The sequence below is a fragment of the Rattus rattus genome, chromosome 5 (genome assembly GCF_011064425.1).
Source record: "Rattus rattus isolate New Zealand chromosome 5, Rrattus_CSIRO_v1, whole genome shotgun sequence".
Taxonomy (NCBI): domain Eukaryota; kingdom Metazoa; phylum Chordata; class Mammalia; order Rodentia; family Muridae; genus Rattus; species Rattus rattus.
This window is the reverse complement of record NC_046158.1, coordinates 22,835,194-22,855,481: the sequence shown is the minus strand read 5'-3', so window position 1 is coordinate 22,855,481 and position 20,288 is coordinate 22,835,194. Positions and strand designations below refer to the sequence as shown.

The following is a 20,288-nucleotide window of genomic DNA, read 5'->3' as shown; positions in this document are numbered from 1 at the left end:
TCTTTTTGCCAAACTTCATGGTAGCTATTTTAGTAAAGTGATGGCTAGTAACATTAGGTGTAGTAATTTGAGCATTGAATATATGTGAACTATATTGAATTCATATATATCTTTCAGTGAGCATGTGTTATTGTTTTATGAACCTTGATATGGGTAAGTTTGGTAGGTTTGAAAAAAGTGCTATTGATGAAGGAAAAGGAAACTGGGTAGATAAAGTTTGAAGATAAAGGAAAGAAAGTGGTGGAGCAAGTTCTCAGAGATGGCAATGAGAGGAATTAATTGTGGAAAAGAAGATGTCACCTGTGATATAAAAGTGAAGGTGTTACAAAACAGGGACAACTTTTTTCTATGTCAAAATGTGTTGTTAATATCAGGAAAAAAACTGATTTGCATTGCAGAAAACTCTAATGAGGTAAGCATACTCGTGCTATATGTTACATTGTTTACTTTTCAGATCTGGGAACAATACAAGCCTAGACAGTCATGTGATACTATTTTAATCCTAAGCCTTCCATTTGCTACTTTGAATCTAGGTGATACTATGGAAAATTTCAATATGGTTCTGTTACTAGAGCAGAATACCTTAATAATAAGATTTGATCTTATTATTGTCTACTACTTTGATTTGCTCATTTCTGCTTTGTAAATTATATATGGATTTGGTTGAGCTTGAGTTTACTTAGCATATTGGAAATGTAGTTTTTACCTTTCAAACCACTAGAGTTTTAGGCTCTTCAGTTTTGCAGTCAGTGTGTCAGCTGTGGAGATAGTTACTATGACTGGCCTGGAGGACTTGGAACATAATTCATTCACATGGATGTTAATTGTTTCCTTGGGTTGATTGAAAGGCCATTTGCACCATTCCAGGGGATGCTGAACTATCTTTACATGATAGGTGTGATCATTCAAAATTAGTGACTTGATGGGGGGGATAAAAGAAAAGAAGTTGCGGTATCCTTAGTGGCAGACATGGTCACTTCCACTCCATTTGTTGGTTACTCAGACCACCCTTCTAGTCAGGAGGACACCACACAAAGGCATGCATGTATTCCCTCTGGGAACAGGCTACTGTACTTTTCCTTACTTTGACCACTGGAATTGATCAACTTTGTCTGTAGGAACAAAACCAATTTTTATAAATTTGAACTGAGATTGATAAGAATTTTGATAGTGTAGGTTAATGTCATTATACAGATAAATGCAGGTACAGGATAGAATGAGGCCTGTCATTGGATAAGAAGGAAGGATGGACAGGAGTAAAGTTTTAGAGAAGAAGAGGCAGAGCGAGGAGGAGGCAGCTGAGAGAACATGGTGGCTGATGTTAAGATTCCTCTCTGCACATTTTACAGGTTGTTATGACCATTCTTAAGGGATGGATGTGTGCAAGATTTTGTGTTGTCTAGATGGGCAAATTATCTCTTATCTAGGTGGGTGGTTTATATCCTTATCAGTTGGTTGTAAGTTTATCGTGTGAATGTTTTGCAGATTGGGAAATTAACATGTAAATCTGATTATTGGGTTATAGTTTGTTGAGTCTTTATTTTACCAGGTGACTGGAACCAGAGAGTTTGTGACGAGCAGAAACTTGCTGGGAGAGATACTAATTTGACATGAGTTAGCACTAGTTCAAATGGCCTTTTAGAGCCGGAACTAGCGACTGCTAGGGTATACTTGGAAACTGGCTCTGCCCCTTTTTTTTTTTACCGACACAGGATAGAATAATAATTTTTATTAAAAGTGCATAGTACTTTCACCTACTTCTTTAACGTATACAGAAATGCTGTCACTTACTTGTTATCATCTAGAGGTTGAGTGTGTATCACAAAATCATGACTTGAATTTTGAAGAGCATAACCAGAGATCATAGTATTTTGTCTTTTAGAATACCTATTTTGTTCTGGAAGTGCAGATTTCTGACCAGTTTCCCTCTAGTTACTTTTTGGTTTCAATGTTCTAAGATCCTGACTGACTGGGAATTGGGTTGAGGATCTCTAAGGTACACCAGATAAAAATATAGGCTATTCTCTCATGTCTTGATGACATCATTTTGTTTTTCTCTTTCATATCATGCATCACAAATTGAAATGATCTTTCTAATAACAGTTTTGCTTTCCTTTATTCTTCCTCTGCTCACCTAAATTAATTTTTTATTTTATTTTATTTTATTTTTTTAGTTAGGGTTTTGCCTTGTCCACTGTTAAATTTTAAGTACCAGGTGCAATTCATAGTCAGTATGTGAATGTCAAAACCTGTTTGCTTTTTTGAGAATATACTCCATGACCATTGAAATAAGCTTTGCTAGAAAGCGGATGCTCTCCTCCTATTTGTACTCTGTCTTCTAAGGCTTCCTTCTCTCCCTCCTCCCATCCATCCCTCCCTCCTTTCCTCACGTCCCAGTTCAGAAAGGTCCACGTGGCTATACATTGTTTACTGTTTTGTTCAAGTAGATGCTTTGAGGATTCTGCAGCCTTCTTCTTTTTTTTTTTTTTTTTTTAATTCAGGTTATTCTGAATTTGATTGCTATTTAAGATTATTTTTTTAAGAGGTGAGTTCAGCTGCTCCTATAATTTTGTGGTATGTAAGTATGTTTCCTATTGCTTTGACTGTCTTTCCTTTTTTGTCATATGCACATTTGTCATATGGTCTTTCTTGGTGAGTTACTATGTTATTCTGCCCCTGTCACTATCAGAAAACCTAAGGGTCTGACTGAAATGTACTCATAACAGAAACAGTCATGGTGCATGACTCAGGCATATGGCAAAATTTTAGTTCTCCTTAAAACTGTATATAGCTTATAGGGAACAAAGAGTCATCTTATTGCAGTGATGTTTTACATCTGTCAAAGAGTAGTGTTAAGGTATCCACCTTCAATCAGCCAGTCTCTGTGCACCCCTGTGTTTTCATTGGTTGGAAATCCCAAATTTGAACTAACTATCCATTTACCTTCCAACTTTCCTATGGGCTTTGCAGTTCTCAGCAGAAGTTTGACACTTTGGTTGCTGTGTTAGTTTTATTTTTCTAAATTATAAAACTGTTTATAAATCTCATAAACCTGACTTTCTAAAGAGACATCTATTTATATAAACCAACAAATAACATATATTTAGGAGTACATAAACTTCAGTCAAACTAATGACTACAATCTAAATTATTATGTTTATAGTTGAATTAGAAAATCCTTAAGAAGACTGAACAAGTGAGTTCCTAAGAGTAAGTAAGCATTTGCTAACGTATAAGTGTCTAAGAATTGGATTGATTTTATGTGCTTGCATTCTTGTCCATGTCAGCATTGAGAATTCATGTTGGGTTTAATTTGAAGACAACAGTTTAACTGTGCCTTTTGTCATCTTGCAGGTACCAGATCGGATCAGTACATCCGGATCATAAGGTGAGCAAATGAGACTGTGTTACAGGACACTGACTTCCCGGAAGCAAACGGCATGGCCATAGCTGTCCTGAAATCCGAGCAGCTGTGATGCCTCACAGGAGACCTCCGCGTGATCTTTCTCTTGGAAGGAGGAAGGAGAGCGGAGGGAGGCCACACTCTGAGTGGTGCCCTGAAACAGGCCGTCTCATGAGTGCTTCTCTAGGTGGCACATGAGGCCCTTTCTCTCTTAGTGGTTGCAGTTGGTGGTGGTGGCAGACTTTTCTCGAGTTACCCAAGTATCTGCTTGAAGATTCTCCACATTTCTGTAGAAACCCTTTACTTATGCTCCAGTAAATATCCCCAATTAGACTTACTCGTTCCCCCAGCTGCAGTTTAGTGGAATTCTTTCTTTGTTTGACCTTGGTGCCCACTTGGGGCTAACATGTTTGTTCTGTTTCTCATTTAAACAGATCTCACCTATTCCAGGTTTGGCAGTGTGTAGCATTCCCTGTCATCTGCTGTTTACTGTAGTGTGACTAGTAGGGTGATCAATATTTCTGTTCTATTAGCTTCTTTCTCCCCTCTCCACCTCCTTCACCTTTCTTCCCTTTTCCGCTCTTCCTCCCCAACCCCAGTCCCTACCAGGGTTTCTCTTTGAAACCCTGCTTGTCCTGAAACTTGCTATGTGGGCCAGGCTGGCCTTGAACTCATAGACACCTATCTGCCTCTGCCTCCTGAGTGTGGGGATTAAAGGAGTATTCTACCATGCCTGAACATTTCTCTGTTTCTTGAGGTCATTTTCTTTTAATTTTAATTTTGTCTCATTATTATTTAATACATTCAAACTTCTATAGTAAATTAAAATTCCTCATACACACACACACACACACACACACACACACACACACACACACACACACACACTTTGGAGAGTTGTGGACAGCTCTCATATTGTTTATTGATGGTCAGCCAAGTTATACACATTTAACTTCTTACAGTTTTCTTTCTAATTGAGTTAGCTTGGCTGCCTTTTGTAGGATTCTCGCCCTACCTCCTCCCCAGTTTCATTTGTACCATGAATGAACAGACAAAATCCGGCTTATTTCCTGGTTTCTTCTATACCTTTTATTCTTTTAGCCTTTTAGTTTTGACATATTCCTAGTTGAACTAAAGCCAGTCAGATATCATTATTTGAACCATGTTGGCAGTACATGAATGCCTGGCCTTCAGTTGTCAGTGTCCCATACAGTAAAAAGCACCAGTATGTGCTCATGGAAAGAAAGGAAAATGTAAAAGAAGCTGAGGAGCAAATTAATGCATTCTTTAATAACATGACAGATGTACCCATGTCGCCCAGAGTAAACCATTGTACTGGAACTCTTTCTTTAACTTAGCTGTCATCCTATGGTATCATGTCTGTGCACTAATCTGAGTTGTTTGAAGTTTGGCCATGTTCTCTCTTGGTTTCTTCTCCTTGTTTTTATTCCCTCACCACCTTTCCATACAATGTATCAGTGATTACTGTCAGATTCTGTGGTCATGAACAAAACTGGGTAGGGGATCATTTTGTTGGAAATTACATAGGCTCAGGTGGTAAATGTTCCATGCCTCCATATGTGACATTTGAGGTAACTGCTTTTAGTTCTTGCTATTTCTGTGACAGCTACTGGTCTTTGTTTAACAACTGATCCAATGGAGATGTGCAGGCGGAAGCAGCTATAAGACCTTTGGTACTATTAATCAACACTGTGTTAGTTATACAACTCTGCCTGCCCTGATTGGCAGGGAGAAGCATACTGCTTCTAGTTGATGCTGAGCTTGTGTAGAGTGCGCCAGCATGGGATCTGGGCTTGTCACAGTTCATTCTTTCTTTTCAATTGGTATGTAGGAAATGGACCTCCATCTCTACTTATCGTGTACCTTAGAGAGAGAAAGGTCAAGTTCCAGGAGATAATGGCATATCGGTGTTTTAGTCACCAATTCAGATAGTAATATTAGTTGAAGGTTGAAACAGTGCACACTTGTCCTTCTCGTTTGTATTAGCTTTGCTGCTAGTACAGATTTGAATAGGATAGCGGAGAAGGCTTTCCTGTTTGTGTCTGACAGATTTCTCGATGATTTGTGGTTTAATTCTAGAAGCATATTTTAAAAATCATTTTTTTACCTCTTTCCTTGTGAACGCATTAAATATTCAGATTTTAATATAACATTTCCCCCAGATTATTTAATTCTAGAGAGATCAAGGTTAGACTAGCAGCTGAAAATGTAGTGACCTAAAAATGTTAATACCAGTTTTCTGTATCTTACAGTCTACATATGTAAGATTTTGCATATAATTATGTGATTACTAATAATGTGTTTCTTGGTCTCTATTCTTTAAACAGATAGTTAAATGTCTTAGAATCCTTATAAAGTTTAAGCTAAAAATATATTACTTTCTCTTATGTCTCTAAACTGTCAACAGTCTTGTACTTGTCTTTAATTTCATTAGGCAGCAGATTCATCCTTCAGTGTACCTCTTGTTTCTGGAATCTTTTCAATGCCTATCAAAGAAAAGCAAAATGTTAACCTGACTTTAATGGGTCAAAAAAAAAAAAAAACCCACAAAAAAACCAAACAACTCCCCAGCCCCCAAACAAAAGCTCAACAACTACCCTGTGCCATATTACTTTGACAGTCCCACACTGTCATTTGAGGGAGTCTAGCAAGAATTAACAAGTAGCTTGGCACTGATGCAGGCTTATAGCCAGCACATTTTGTTTTGTGGTTTTTGTTTTTTTCTTTTTTTTGTGATGCAGAGGGCTTACCCTCACAAGAGCACTGGAGTAAGGAAAGTGGTCTTGATCTCTCCTACTTACACCATTGTTTCTTTTCTTGCAGCTCACCGTTGTGTAACAAGTGGTGTGTGTGTGTGTGTGTGTGTGTGTGTGTGTGTGTGTGTGTGTGTGTGAAATAGTAGTGTCCATCTCTGAACAATTTCCATATTGAGTAAATGGCATTGTTTCTTGGAGGAACTATATTGAATTTGCCTTTTTTAGAATTTATGAAGGTTTTGTTTACAGTTGAGTTTGTACTATACTTGTGCAAGTTTTGTATATGCTGCACAATCAGTGTGAGTTCATTCCTATAACTGTCCTGTTTTATCTGGAGAGTACTGCTTCCTTTATGTTATTAACCACTTCCGTTTCTTAAAATCTTTCTGTTCTGTCTTTTGATCTCTGGTCCTTGGGAACCAGAGTATATGAGTCTGTCTCATTTAGGAGAGGGCTGTGTACTTAAGCTCTCTTATTCTCTGTGTGCGGATCAGCTGATGGTTTCTTGTTAATTGACATTACTGAAGTTACTGCAAAAGAAGCATCTCTGGTGAGGACTGAGGGATGCTTTCACAGTCATTTTAATACTGTGTCCATTTAGCAGAGTAAAATTTATTCGGTTCTCCCTAGGACTGTGACCTATCTAGCTGCAGGTTCTTGCTCCTTTTAACAGTACCAGGCATGTTCCATTTCATGGAGTGGCCATAAGTATGACTCATGGAGACCAAAAGTCTCGCACTGCTTTCTATTTTTATCTATAATTCAATATCAGTTCATTTGTCATTTTTAGAATGTTTGATATGTTCATAGATATAAAAATGAAATTCCATGAAATTAAAGGATGTATACTTAATTCCTTTCAAATAGTATTACAAGACAAAATAGAACTGCTTTAAAAACATTTCCCAATTCTCATTAAATTACAGTTGATGACTTACTGTTAGAAGTCTGAAAAAATGGTGTTAATGAGTTTTTAAATGGAGTTGGTTTGAGGAGAGTCTTTTTACTTTGAGTAAGAATTTTGTGAAATTTTGTAGAATTTCCTCAAAAAATTAGTTTTCTTCTGTATTAATGAAAAGTGATATGCTTTCAAGTTATATTTTAAATATTAGTGTTTTATTATCAATATAAATATAACGACAATATGTTTTTGGAGCTGAGATTGATATTATTTTGACCAATTTTTATTTAAAATATTATTTACATTGAGAGAAAAAAATGTATTCTTATAATAGCATAACATATGTGACTGAAAAGGTAAATGCTGATTTGTGCTAGAGTTATTAATAAGTATTTTTAAATGCTGTGTGTACAGGAAATTACATCTATAATGGATTCATTAAGATGATTGTGATATCTAGCAGTTATTTTTTTCTGACATCCATTTTCATTAGGACATATTTAAAATTCATTGCAAGAGTTTGGGTAAACAGGTAGATTAGAATTATGCATTAAATAAACTCACCTGTTATTTTTTTCTCCTTCAAGACAAGCTCAGGAACACATTGCCTCATTACTTTAGCAAAGCAAACAAATATTCAAATTGCTTTTATGTTTAGTGCTTATGTACAACTCAGTACAATGACCTCTCTCTCAATGAATTCTCTGAAGACTACTTTTTTTTCCTTCAGGAAGTATTGAAAAGAATCTGGGTGAGTTGCCTGTCAGGTTTCATGGATTGGATATTTAGGTTAACTTTAAGCTTCTTATAATGGTAATACCCAAAGGACCCCACTGAAACTTTATTTACTTTGTTCTCCTTTAAGTTCATTATAGTTTTGTCTTTAATCCCTAGTGCCAAGGTTTGAAGATATTATAATTGGTTATATTGGATAGGTCTATATATAAAATATTATTTATTAACTTTAAAGATAATTTTATCTAAACCTTATATTATTTCTTGTGTTAAGGCTATTATTAACTTAGGAAATACACACATAGGAGAAATATTGCATATTTAGGAATTATAATATCTAACAACTTTTGATCAGTGATAATGAAGTTTTCATTATAGACAATAAATTTTATATTTTGTTTAATTCACAGTATGGAACAAGAATGATTTTGGTTTGATATGATGTGGTTTTTATAAATTATATTGTAACTTAATTACTATTTGTGGAAACATGGCAAATTTGTAAGATAACTAAAAATGATATAACTGTTTTTAACTCTGTTTTTTTAATATGCCATGTAAGAAATTTTTGATTATACTTAGTGATTTGTTTCATTTGAAAAGCAATATAACTCTACATACAACTCCTTTGAGTAGATGGTTGAATGAATTGTTAGCTGTTAAGTAACTAGAACACTAAATCACGATTTCTAAATTATGTATTCCAGAACATGAATATTTTTCTTTATGCACACAGGGTGCATTGTAGGTCAGTGGGAAATACTTTTCAAGAGGATATTTTTATATCCTATTTCTTATTTTTGATATATTTGAATTTCTTCTGTGCCTAATTTTTTTATATACTTTCACAAATATTTCATATTTTTTTTGTGACCTCTCACACTGCTCACGTTTGGTCTGTAGTACCATATGAGTCCTCCTTTTTCAGGTTACACTGCAGTTTTTGAACTGCTGCTAGTATATGCCAGGTAAGATGACATTTTGATTTTTGAGCAACTCTCATATTTTCAGTATCAGAACTTTTAAAAAAAAAAAAAATCCTTGTCCTAAATCTTCTCACATTTCCTACTAAAACAATCTTACCAACACCACACCAAGAAATTCTCAGAATTGGCTATAACAGCAGTTTAAATGCATCAAAAAGTGGTGACTACAGTACACTTTCATTAATGAATGATGTACATTGGTTCCAGCTGTGTCCATGTGATTAGGCCTTCACCGGGCAACAATGGGTATTTTCCTATTGCTTTTATTTGATTTCCAAGAATATGTATGTCATCTGTTACATCAGCTCTTGCCAATGTGCCTCTGTAAAAATGTGGGCTTTTTTTTTTTTTAAATTTTACATTTCCAAAGGGTAAGTCGAATATCCACACATACCCTGCTGAAATACTGTTTCTTTTGAATAGTGGTCTAGGTTTGTATGCCTGGGTTGGGTGTTGCATCCTAGATCTCAAACTACAAGCGAAAGCAGATGCTTACTATGTTTTATAGGCACAGTTTCCACAGTGTGAGTGTATGGTAATGCTGGAGATACAGTACTTGTGCTTTTGCACTTCCAGCTTAATGTTTTAAAGCAACAGAGTATGTTATAGAGGTGGACAGGCTTGCAGATTGAAATGGAGGTTGTCCAGATTGTTCCTTTCCCTGGACCATATGGTATAGTTCTAAAAGCCTTTTGTATGCTGTCTGTTCAGTATTTTGTAAACTCAATCTTTAGTATAACAGCAGCAGCAGCAGCAGCAGCAACAACCACCACCACCAACAAAAGATAACTAAGGAAAAATAGATTTGAGAGGAGGAATTTTATATCATGTAAGAAATGTAGAATTATTTTTTTTTAAAGAAAAGATAGCTGGTGAAATTGAATTCGAGATGACCTTCCAAGCATAGGTGCATGCTGTCCTTTGATTATTCTTTTCAAATGTGCATATTTATAGACTGTCTTTGAATACCTGTCTTAAAAGATACACTCAGATTATCTTTCTGTGATTATGTCTTTTTTTCTGTTCTTGGCGTCTTTGGAAGAAAAGGTTGTAGCTTCAATCTGTCTTACAGAGGAAGCCTTGTCCTATGAGCAATGCTAAGGAATAAAGTATTTTATGCTCGTGTGTTCCTCATCTCAGTGAGAATGTAGAGCTAGTTAACTTTAGTCGTTTCACCATATAGCCAAAACCCTAGTTAAAACATCAGTTTTCTTTTACTTCCTCTCTGTGCAACTTACTATGTTCCTATAATTTTATTTTAGAGGAACAGAGTAAGATCATACTTATTCCATATGCTGATTCTTTATAAATTGGGGTGAGCACATTCCCCTGACTCCCCTTTCTGTCCCTAAAGTAAGCTTCTGTTAGAGAACACTGAATATTGCCCACTGCTTTTTGGCTTCAGAACTTTGAAGTTAATTTTACCTAATTGGGAGCGGGGGAAGGGGGAGAAGGTGTGCAAAGAAAAGAAAGCCTGTGAAGAGTGTGATCATTTTATTTTATTATATTTTATTTTTACGCTACCATTACCCACTGAAAGGGTAACTAGGCGAAACTCAAATTTTTTTTTTTGAATGTCTAATTATCCTTTGGATGGACACAGTGAAATACATTTGAATTAAAAAAGGCAGAGAAAGTATAATTAATGTATGGAGTTGTTGATAATTGAAATTAATAATCTTTTAAGCACTCTACCATAATAATTATTTCAAGAAATGTACTTACTTAAAATTTGTGTAAGAGGAATATATGTTTATGTGTTTTGGAGAATATTTACAAATGAAGATTATTAATTAAAGGGCACTTTAAGGCATAGATGAACTATTTCAATGACATATCTTTACTAGAAAGTAGCATACAAAATACGTGTTGGGTTTTTTGTTTGGTTAGTGTATAAGCTGGAAAAATTTTTAATATGTACATATGTGAATCTTCTTTGTTTTAAAATTATACTCTACATGTTAGTATACACTATTCTAAACCTGCTTTCTAAAATGTCCATGGAATTGAAAACTAGTTTATACTTTGCAGTGCTTGATTTCTTCTCCTTCCTTTCCTTGTCTTTCCCATAGTCACCTATTATTTATGTGTGTGTTACAGGTTTGAGTGACCTGTTTCTTAGTTTAAAAATGCTTTTGTCCATGAATTTCATGAAGTCATTGTTTTTGATAGCTGAGTAGCACTCCACTGTGTAGATGTACCACATTTTTTGAATCCATTTCTCTTTTGAAGGGCATCTGGGTTCTTTCTAGCTTCTGGCTATTATAAATAAGGCTGCTATGAACATAGTGGAGCATGTGTTTTTGTTATATGTTGGAGCATCTTTTGGGTATATGCCCAGGAGAGGTATAGCTGGGTCCTCAGGTAGTACAATGTCCAATTTTCTGAGGAACCTCCAGACTGATTTCCAGAGAGGTTGTACCAGTCTGCAATCCTACCAACAATGGAGGAATATTCCTCTTTCTCCACATCTTCACCAGCATCTGCTGTCACCTGAGTTTTTGATCTTAGCCATTCTGACTGGTGTGAGGTGAAATCTCAGGGTTGTTTTGATTTGCATTTCCCTTATGACTAAAGATATTGAGCATTTCTTTAGGTGCTTTTTGGCCATTCGATAATCCTCAGCTGAGAATGTCTCGTTTAGCTCTGTACCCCATTTTTAATAGGGTTATTTGGCTCTTTGGAGTATAACTTCGTGCGTTCTTTGTATATTTTGGATATCAGCCCTCTATGAGATGTAGGACTGGAAAAAATTTTTTCCCAATCTGTTGGTTGCCGTTTTGTTCTAATGACAGTGTCTTTTGCTTTACAAAAGCTTTGCAGCTTTATGAGGTCCCATTTGTTGATTCTTGATCTTAGAGCATTGGTGTTTTGTTCAGGAAATTTTCCGCAGTGCCCATGCGTTCAAGATTCTTCCCTACTTTTTCTTCTATTAATTTGAGTGCATCTGGTTTGATGTGGAGGTCCTTGATCCACTTGGACTTAAGCTTTGTACAGGGTGATAAGCATGGATCGATCTGCATTCTTCTACATGTTGACCTCCAGTTGAACCAGCACCATTTGTTGAAAACACTATCTTTTTCCCATTGCATGGTTTTGGCTCCTTTGTCAAAGATCAATTGGCTATAGGTGTGTGGGTTCATTTCTGGGTCTTCTTTTCTATTCTACTGGTCTACCTTCCTGTCTTTGTACCAATACCATACAGTTTTTATGACTATTTCTCTGTAATACTGCTTGAGGTCAGAGATGGTGATTCCCCCAGAAGTTCTTTTATTGTTGAGGATAGTTTTCCCTATCCTGGGTTTTTTGTTACTCCAAATGAATTTGCCAATTGCTCTTTCTATCTCTATAAAGAATTGAGTAGGAATTTTGATGGGGATTGCATTGAATCTGTAGATTGCTTTTGGCAAAATGGTCATCTTTACTATATTAATCCTGCCAATCCATGAGCTTGGAAGATCTTTCCATCATTTGTGATCTTCTTCACTTTCTTTCTTTAGAGATTTGAATTCTTGTCATACAGATCTTTCACTTGCTTGGTTAAAGTCACATCAAGATATTTTATGCTATTTGGGACTATTGTGAAGGGTGTCATTTCCTTAATTTCTTTCTCAGTCTGTTTATCCTTTGAGTAGAGGAAGGCTACTGATTTGTTTGAGTTCATTTTGTACCCTGACAATTTGCTGAAGTTGTTTATCATGAAATTTATAGGAAATGGAATGAACTAGAAAATATCATCCTGAATGAGTTTACTCAATCACAGAAAAACACTCTTGGTATGCACTCATTGATAAGTGGATATTAGCCAAAAAGCTCAAATTACCCAAGATGCAATCCACAGAGCACAGGAAGCTCAAGAAGAAGGATGACCAAAATGCAGATGTTCCCACTCCTTCTTAAAAGTGGGAAAAATATTCATAGGAGGGGATATGAAAGGAAAGTTTAGAGCAGTGACTCAAGGAATTGCCATTCAGAGCCTGACACACATGTAGCCCATATATATACAGCCACCAAAACTAGATAAGATTGATGAAGCTAAAAAATGCACGCAAAAAGGGACTGGATATAGATCTCTCCTGAGAGACACATCCAAAACATGTCCAATACAGAGGTCAATGCTAGCAGCAAACCACCGAACTGAGAACAGGACCCCCTTAGAGGGGGAATTAGAGGAAGTATTGAAAGAGTTGAAGGAGCTTGCAACCCCATCAAAACAACAATGCCAACCAACCAGAGCTTCCAGGGACTAAACCACTACTGAAAGACTTTACATGGACTGACCCTGGGCTGCAACTGTATATGTAGAGCTTGTTGGGGGCACCTTCCACTGGGAAAGCCCTTTGTCCTGCCAAGGTTGGACCTCCAGTGAGGGGAATATGGGGGAGGAAAATAAGGGGGATGTATAGGGGAAATACTCATATGGGGGAGGGGGATGGGAGGGAATGTGGGCTTATGGACAGAAAACCAGGAAGGGGAATAACCTTTGAAATGTAAGTGAAGAAATATATAATAAAAAATTAAAAAAAACTTTTATAAGGTTTGGAATTGAAGGCTCCAATTAAGAAAAGAAAGAAAATCAAGTGTGTGTGTGTGTGTGTGTGTGTGTGTGTGTGTGTGTGTGTGTGTGTGTGTATATGTGTGTGTGTGTGTGTGTGTGTGTGTGTGTGTGTGTGTGTGTGGTGTTGACTTTTTTTGCCCTTCTCAGACACAGGATCTCTCTCTGTAACCCTAGCTATCCCAGCACTCCCTCTGTAGATTAGGAGTCAACTCAGATTCACTTGCCTTTGGTTTCCAAGGCAAAAAACCACAATGAACATAGACGATACAGGCTCCATGTAGGAATTTGACATTTATTAAAGTAGTCACATGACTGAAAAGTGTGTGCATATAAATTTAGAAAATTATTTATTTATTATATCCAAAAAAAGGACTAGATCATTGCTCAGTCTAGTCAGAAAGAGCTTTGGATATTCAAACTTAAATTTTACTTCTTATTGTTGTGTTCTGGATGATAAAAGACCCTGGTTTCAGTAGAAAACAGTCTTACCAACTACTTAAATATTTTGGTAAGTGTTATTTGTCTTATAGGAAACCGCAAGGATTTTAGTTCATAAGTGAGTGATATAATTGGAATTCTGGTAACCACTTTTCTTTGCATAAGCCTTGGTTGTGAATTTTGCTTTTGTTTCCCTGGTTCCTTCTATCACTGAAAATTATGTAACTTAGTAGCAGGATGAATAACAAAAGGGAGTGCTGGAAAGCTTGGAGAGACATGCTTGCTCATAGAGATTTGCCTTGGTCACAGAAAGCCATTTCATGTGACTCCCATCAGAGTGCTGAACATCTTATTTTAGTTTCCTAGCCTTTGTTTTGGAGGAATGTAGACATAGAATTTGAACAAGGTTTGAATGAGCTGTGTAAAGCTATCTGATATATTTGTTCTGCTACTTCAGTTCCTTTGTAGACTTGCTGTGTCTTTGAACTCACTGGGTAAATGGTTCATACCCAACTAAGGGGACTATATTGTATTTCCTATTGGTTTGTTCTTGAGTACTAGTATTGCTGTTTTAATGTGACGATTCTGTTTTATAGGAGAAAAGCTGGAATTGAGAAAGTTGGTGTTAGCGCCAATAAAACTGCCTAGATGTATAAGTAAATATAGTACTTAATATTATAGCTATTAATCACTTAACATCTTAAGTATGTGGTAATACCTTTATTTTGTGAACTTCTATAATCTAAGAAATTACTAACTAAAATTAATTATTATTTTTAATGGAATTTTAGAATTTATTTTTCACTGTTCCATACATGTAAACACTTTTCTTGGTCATGTTTTCTTTCACCTCCTCCTTCCTCTCCCCCAGGTATCCTTAATCCATCCTTCTTCCCTATTTATGTCCTTTCTTTGTCCCTATTTATTTATTTACTTACTTATTTTTGTAATCTACTGAGACCAATCAGTGCTACATGATAGAATGCCAGCTGGTCTTGTTGGCTTGATCTCATACAGTTCTTGTGTTGGTAACTGTGGCTAGAGGTAGTCATGAATGAAATAGTCATGCGATGTTTATGAGATGGCAGCTCACAGCACCCATTTTAATCATGTGGCTTCTACATTTTTCCTGCCTTTCTCCAAGCCTGGGGTAAGGTCTGCTGTAGTTACTCACTCCATTTAGTGATGAGTCGTCCATAGTCACTTATTCTCAGTATGGATATTGCAGAAAAATGCTCCTCTAACTAATATTGAAGGCAATATGAATCTGTTTCTACACATAAACCTTCAGAAGGCCATTGACAAAATGTCTATTTATCAAGACAAGGTCTCTCCCTAGGGCCTGTGACCAGGTTTACTATAATAAACCTGAATTCTTTCTTGTTGAGCAGGTCTTTTATGGAGTCAAAAAATAAATAAATAAAAGGTTGGTTTAACACCATAACTTTTGTGCTATTATTTTTCCAGTGGGCATTTCTTGTCTGTAAGAGTGCTACTGTAGCATGCTGGGGTTGCTTCCAAATAATACTTCTGATAGCTTTTCTACCTCAGTGGCTTATATAACCCTCTGGCACTGTGAAAGCCAGACAGCATAGAGGAAGTTTTCAGGTCAGATCCAGGTTGATTTTTTTTTTTTTTTATGTCCTATAACTATGTTGTTTATGTCTTTGGTAGTAGGGTCTTGCCTTCTAATTCTGGTGACCAATTAAGAGAATATGGAGTCCTTTGGTTGTGTTTGCTAGAGTGTGTAGCTGGATCATAAAATTATATACACTCATGCTTGTGGCATACATGATTAGAATAATAGTTTCTTCTTGATACATTGTTCCCTTACTGAATATGAAATGATCACCTATGTCTTTTCTCATTAGTAATGTTTTGTATATGCTTGGCCCAGGGAGTGACACTAATAGGTGTAGACTTGTTGGAGTAGGTGTGTCACTGAGGGCATAGGCTTTGAGGCCCTCATCCTAGGTGCATGGAAGTGAGTCTTCTTCTGTTTGCCTTCAGTACAAGTTATAGGACTCTCAGAAGTTGGTACCAGGGGCTGAGGTATTGCTGTGATAGGCCTGACTATGCTTTTGTTTGGAAGAATTTGGATTTTGGGACTTTGGATTTGGAAAGTAGTGGAATGCTTTAAGTCAGGCTTAATGGGCTATTCTAATAGGAATATGGAAGACTTTGTTATTGAGAGTGACTTGAATTGTGTGGCCCTGACCCAAGAGCTTTCATGGGATGATTTCAATATGTGGCCCAGAGACTGTTTTTGAGGTGTTTTGGTGAAGAATGTGACTACTTTGTGCCTTTGTCTAAAGAGTCTGCCTAGGGGGTTGGGGATTTAGCTCAGTGGTAAGGCCCTGGGTTCGGTCCCCAGCTCCGAAAAAAAAAAATAAATAAATAAATAAAAAAAAAAATAAAGAGTCTGCCTGAGGCTAAGGTGAATAGACTCAGATTAATTGCACTGACAAAGGAAATCTCAGAAATGCCTCAGAAATATCATAGACTGTTTTCTTGTTCAGTCTCATGAAGAGCATTTTAAATGAGCATAGCAAACCGAGAAAGGAAAAATATAAAATATATGATGTGAGTATTAAAGAGACACCAGGAAGTGAAATGGAGCCGAATTCTGTGTTCAAGGATATTAAATTGAATTAAGGGAGTAGTGATCTTGGGGCAAATTCCCACCCAGTAAAATTTAGGTTTAGGCTTAGTAATATAATCCCAGGAGGCAAAGGCAAGCAGTTCTCTGAGTTCAATGCCAGCCTAGAACAGAGCAGGTTCTAGGTGAAGAAAAGGTTAAGTCCAGGTGTGGTAGTACACACCTTTAATCCCAGCAATCAAAAGAAAGAGCCGGGCAAATCTCTGAGGTCAAGGTCAGTTCACAGAGCAAGTTCCAGGACAGCCAAGTTTAGGCTTTGAAGGAGTTGGAAAACAGAAAGTGATAATGTAATAGAATAAAGGGACCATGTTCCAGCCCTAACAAGCAGCAGAACTGGGCAGTTTTGAATATTTGGCTCTGGCTTTAGAGTCAGGAATAGAAGGCACTACTGGGACAATTGTTGCTGGTGAGCTGGAACGAAGACATTAGTGGTGATTAAGATGAGACCAGCATCACTGAGGTGAAATCTGGGATGTGTTTGTTTTCTGAGAGCACAAAGAAGATGTGTTCCTAGGTTTTACCTTGTGCTGCACTTGTTAATGTGTACGAGTCACCCAGGTGGTACAGGTTTTGAAGGAATAAAGGCATCATGGAGAGCAGCTGAGGCTTGGCACCGGGAGGCCACGGAAGGGCATTGGTGAAGGTGCAGCCTCAGTTACAGTTGACCGCCCAGGACTGAAGGGGTCATGCAAAGGAGTTGAGGCTTGGTACCATGAAGAGAGCCTATGAGAGGCTATTGGTGAAGACTAGTTGTAGTGGAGGACCCCATTGTATTGGAGACGCCAGTACCATGGGATAATCACCAAGAACAGCAGCCAGCGACAGTGGAGTGGATCAACCTGAGCTTAGAGTGCCTCCTCCTTTGGAGGAGCCTAGAAGATCATGTGTGAATTCCAGACATTTGAAATAAGAAGCTATAACACTGAAGTTGCTTTGGAGACCCCATGATATTCAAGATGGCAGAACCATGGGCTGTCTGCTGAGGAAAGCTGCTAACAGTGAGTGGAACCAGCCCAGGAGAAAGAAGTTTGCTGCAGTCAACAAAGATGAAAAAGGAGGTGGCGATCTGAAGAGCGCTTTGACATCCGCCATGGAGATGCAGAGTGTGGAGGTTGCCCAGCTGGTTTTCTGTCTTGCTTTGGGGATTACAGTTAAGAGATTTGATGAATCTTAGAAGAGACTTCCAATTTTGGACTTTTTACGTTGTTGATACTGCTAGACTATGGGGGCGTTGGAAGTTGTACTATATGTAATTTTTATTATGTTATGTTTAGGTATGGCCCCCATAGACTTATGTGTTGAACAAAGTTATGGGGGAGGAATGCCAGGGAGTGGAATATGATGGCTTGTATATGCTTGGGCCAGGGAGTGGCACTGGTGAGGTATAGCCTTGTTGGAGTAGCTGTGTCACTGTGGTCGTGGGCTGTGAGACCCTCGCCCTAGCTGCCTGGAACTAAGTCTTCAGCTAGCTGCCTTCAGAACAAGAGGTGGGACTCTCAGCTCCTCCAGCCCCATGTCTAACTGGATGCTGCCATGCTCCTGCCTTGGTGATAATGGACTGAATCTCTGAACTTGTAAGTCCTCCCCAGTTAAATATTGTCCTTTATAAGATTGCCTTGGTCATGGTTTCTGTTTACAGCAGAAAACCCGAGACAGTTTTGATTTTCAATGTTCCCCTCCCCACCCTCAGCCTCCAGCCGAGATATTACTAAAACATTGGTACCCGTGTGTTTCCTAGGTCCATTTGCCTGGACTAGGTTCTTTATCTTTTCACTCTGAAACAATGTGTGATCTCTGTGCTGTGATGCAGTTCTTGGAGGCAGCAAATAGATGACTGCTGCATTTTGACCCAGTTACTGTTCTGTTTCTGTAGATCAGGGAATTGACAATGTTGATATTCAGAGTTATTATTGAAAAGTGTCTATTGGTTTTTGCCCTTTTGCTGATTTTATAGTTTTTTTCCTTTTTTCTTTGTCTCTTGCTGAGTGTTATTCTAATGTGGCATATTCTTTAATGTGGGCCCCTAGATAGATTTGTTTCTCTTCTCTATTTGAAAGATTCCTTCAAGTAACTTCTGTAGTGCCAACTTAGTGGTAATAACTTCCTTTGTGTATTTTTATTATGGGAAATTTTTACTTTTCTTGAAATTAAGACAGATAACTGTTCTGGATTAGTCATTGTTGCCTTTCAGTGCTCAAAATATATCACTTTAAGTCTTTCTTTTTTTCAGTTTCAGTTGAATAATCTGCTGTTACTCTGATTGGCCTGACTTTGTATGTGACTTCATGTTGCTGCTTTGATATAGTTTCCCTTATTTTTTTTTTTAAGTATATTTATTGCTTCAGTTATATATGACAAGAGGATCTTTTTTTTTAGTTTTACCTGTTTAGTGTCCTAAATGTCTCCTGTATCTCAACTGGCATTTCTCTTTATGAGAAATTATCTGTTACAATTGGTTTTATTTTTACTGTTTGTTTGCTTATTTATTTATGAGACCAAATCTGTCTGATGTAGTCTAGTACCTATGGAAGGGCCAAGAATACAATCGCTGCTTAGTTCACAAGGCTGGATGGTTCAGCTGGTTTTCATTTTTTCTTGTCTCTCTCTCTCTCTCTCTTTTTTAGCCCACCTCTTTATTTTTTTCTAGAATATTTTTATTGGATATTTTTTATTTATTTACATTTCAAATGTTATCCTTTTTCCTGGTTTCCCGTCCATAAACCCCGTATCCCATCCTTCCTCCACCCTCTACTGTGAGGTGCTCCCCCACTTATCCACTCACCCTTTCCTGCCTCCCTGCCCCGTCTTTCCCCTGGGGTGTCGAGCCTTGTCAGGACCAAGGGCTTCTTTTCCCATTGGTGCCCAACAAGGCCATCCTCTGATCCATATGCATCAGCTGGTTTTCAGTATATCTGGATCAGGAAGAAGCCGGCTTCAATGCCAGTGCAGGAATAGTCTTGCCGAGGGCAAGCAGGCAGAGAGAGAAGCTTCCTTGCATGTTCTTCCATGGCAGCAGAAGGCATTGCTCGGATTAAGGGTCAATTGTCTTACTTCACGCATCTGGATTAGAAGTGGGTCTTGCTACTTAAAATGATTTAATCAAGAAAAAAATCTCTCAAGTATAACCAGCCATTTGGATTTTAGTTAATTCCAGATGTGGTTGACAACCAGGAATAGCTATCACAGGTACCTTGAGTATAAGAGCAATCCTTGTGTGGATACAACTTATCTCTAAGCAGCAGTGTATACAGATTACTAGAACTGCAAATTTCTATCTGAGCAGTTTATAATTATTGAAAATAATGGAAATTTCTTTAGCATTCAGAAGGAGTTCTTGGAGAAGGTTCTGATATAATCACAACTTAAAGAGGATAGTTCCTACCATTAAACTTGAAATTGGATATTATTAGTTATATTTGATATTTAAACTGGTATTTAGAGATAATTTAAGAAGCAATAATTTATATTACATGGAAAATGTTAGCCCTTTGTCACTATTTTTATTTCTTTGTGATTTTGAAAATTTTGCTGTTTGAGCATTTCACACAGGAATACTATGGCTTTTGATTAAATCTTTTCCTCATCATCCCTCTAAGTCTTTCCAATCCCACTGTTAGTTTTTCTTCTAAATTTTATGTATTCCTTTTTATCCACAACGTCTATTTTCATGGTCGTGAGGCATCCACTGAGCATGGGAATTGTATTAGGGGACTCTGGTTAAAGAAAACCAGTCTACTCCTAGTCCCCTAGCAACTGTTAGCTGTTTCATGCTCTTCAACTGCAGTGTGTAAGTGTGTCCTCCATCCATGCTTGAATTTTGACTGGCTTAAT

The 20,288-nt window shown here is 37.3% G+C and overlaps 1 protein-coding gene across 1 annotated transcript in view; it reads left to right on the top strand.

Annotated features, from left to right (window-relative positions):
• The first annotated feature begins 3,581 nt into the window (after positions 1-3,581).
• The window catches only part of Gtdc1 (glycosyltransferase like domain containing 1), a 618,171-nt gene continuing 601,464 nt past the window's right edge, over positions 3,582-20,288 (top strand). The window contains exon 1 of the mRNA XM_032903252.1: positions 3,582-3,692. The gene's annotated coding sequence lies outside the window, so the exon portion shown is untranslated. The remainder of the gene's footprint in view (positions 3,693-20,288) is intronic.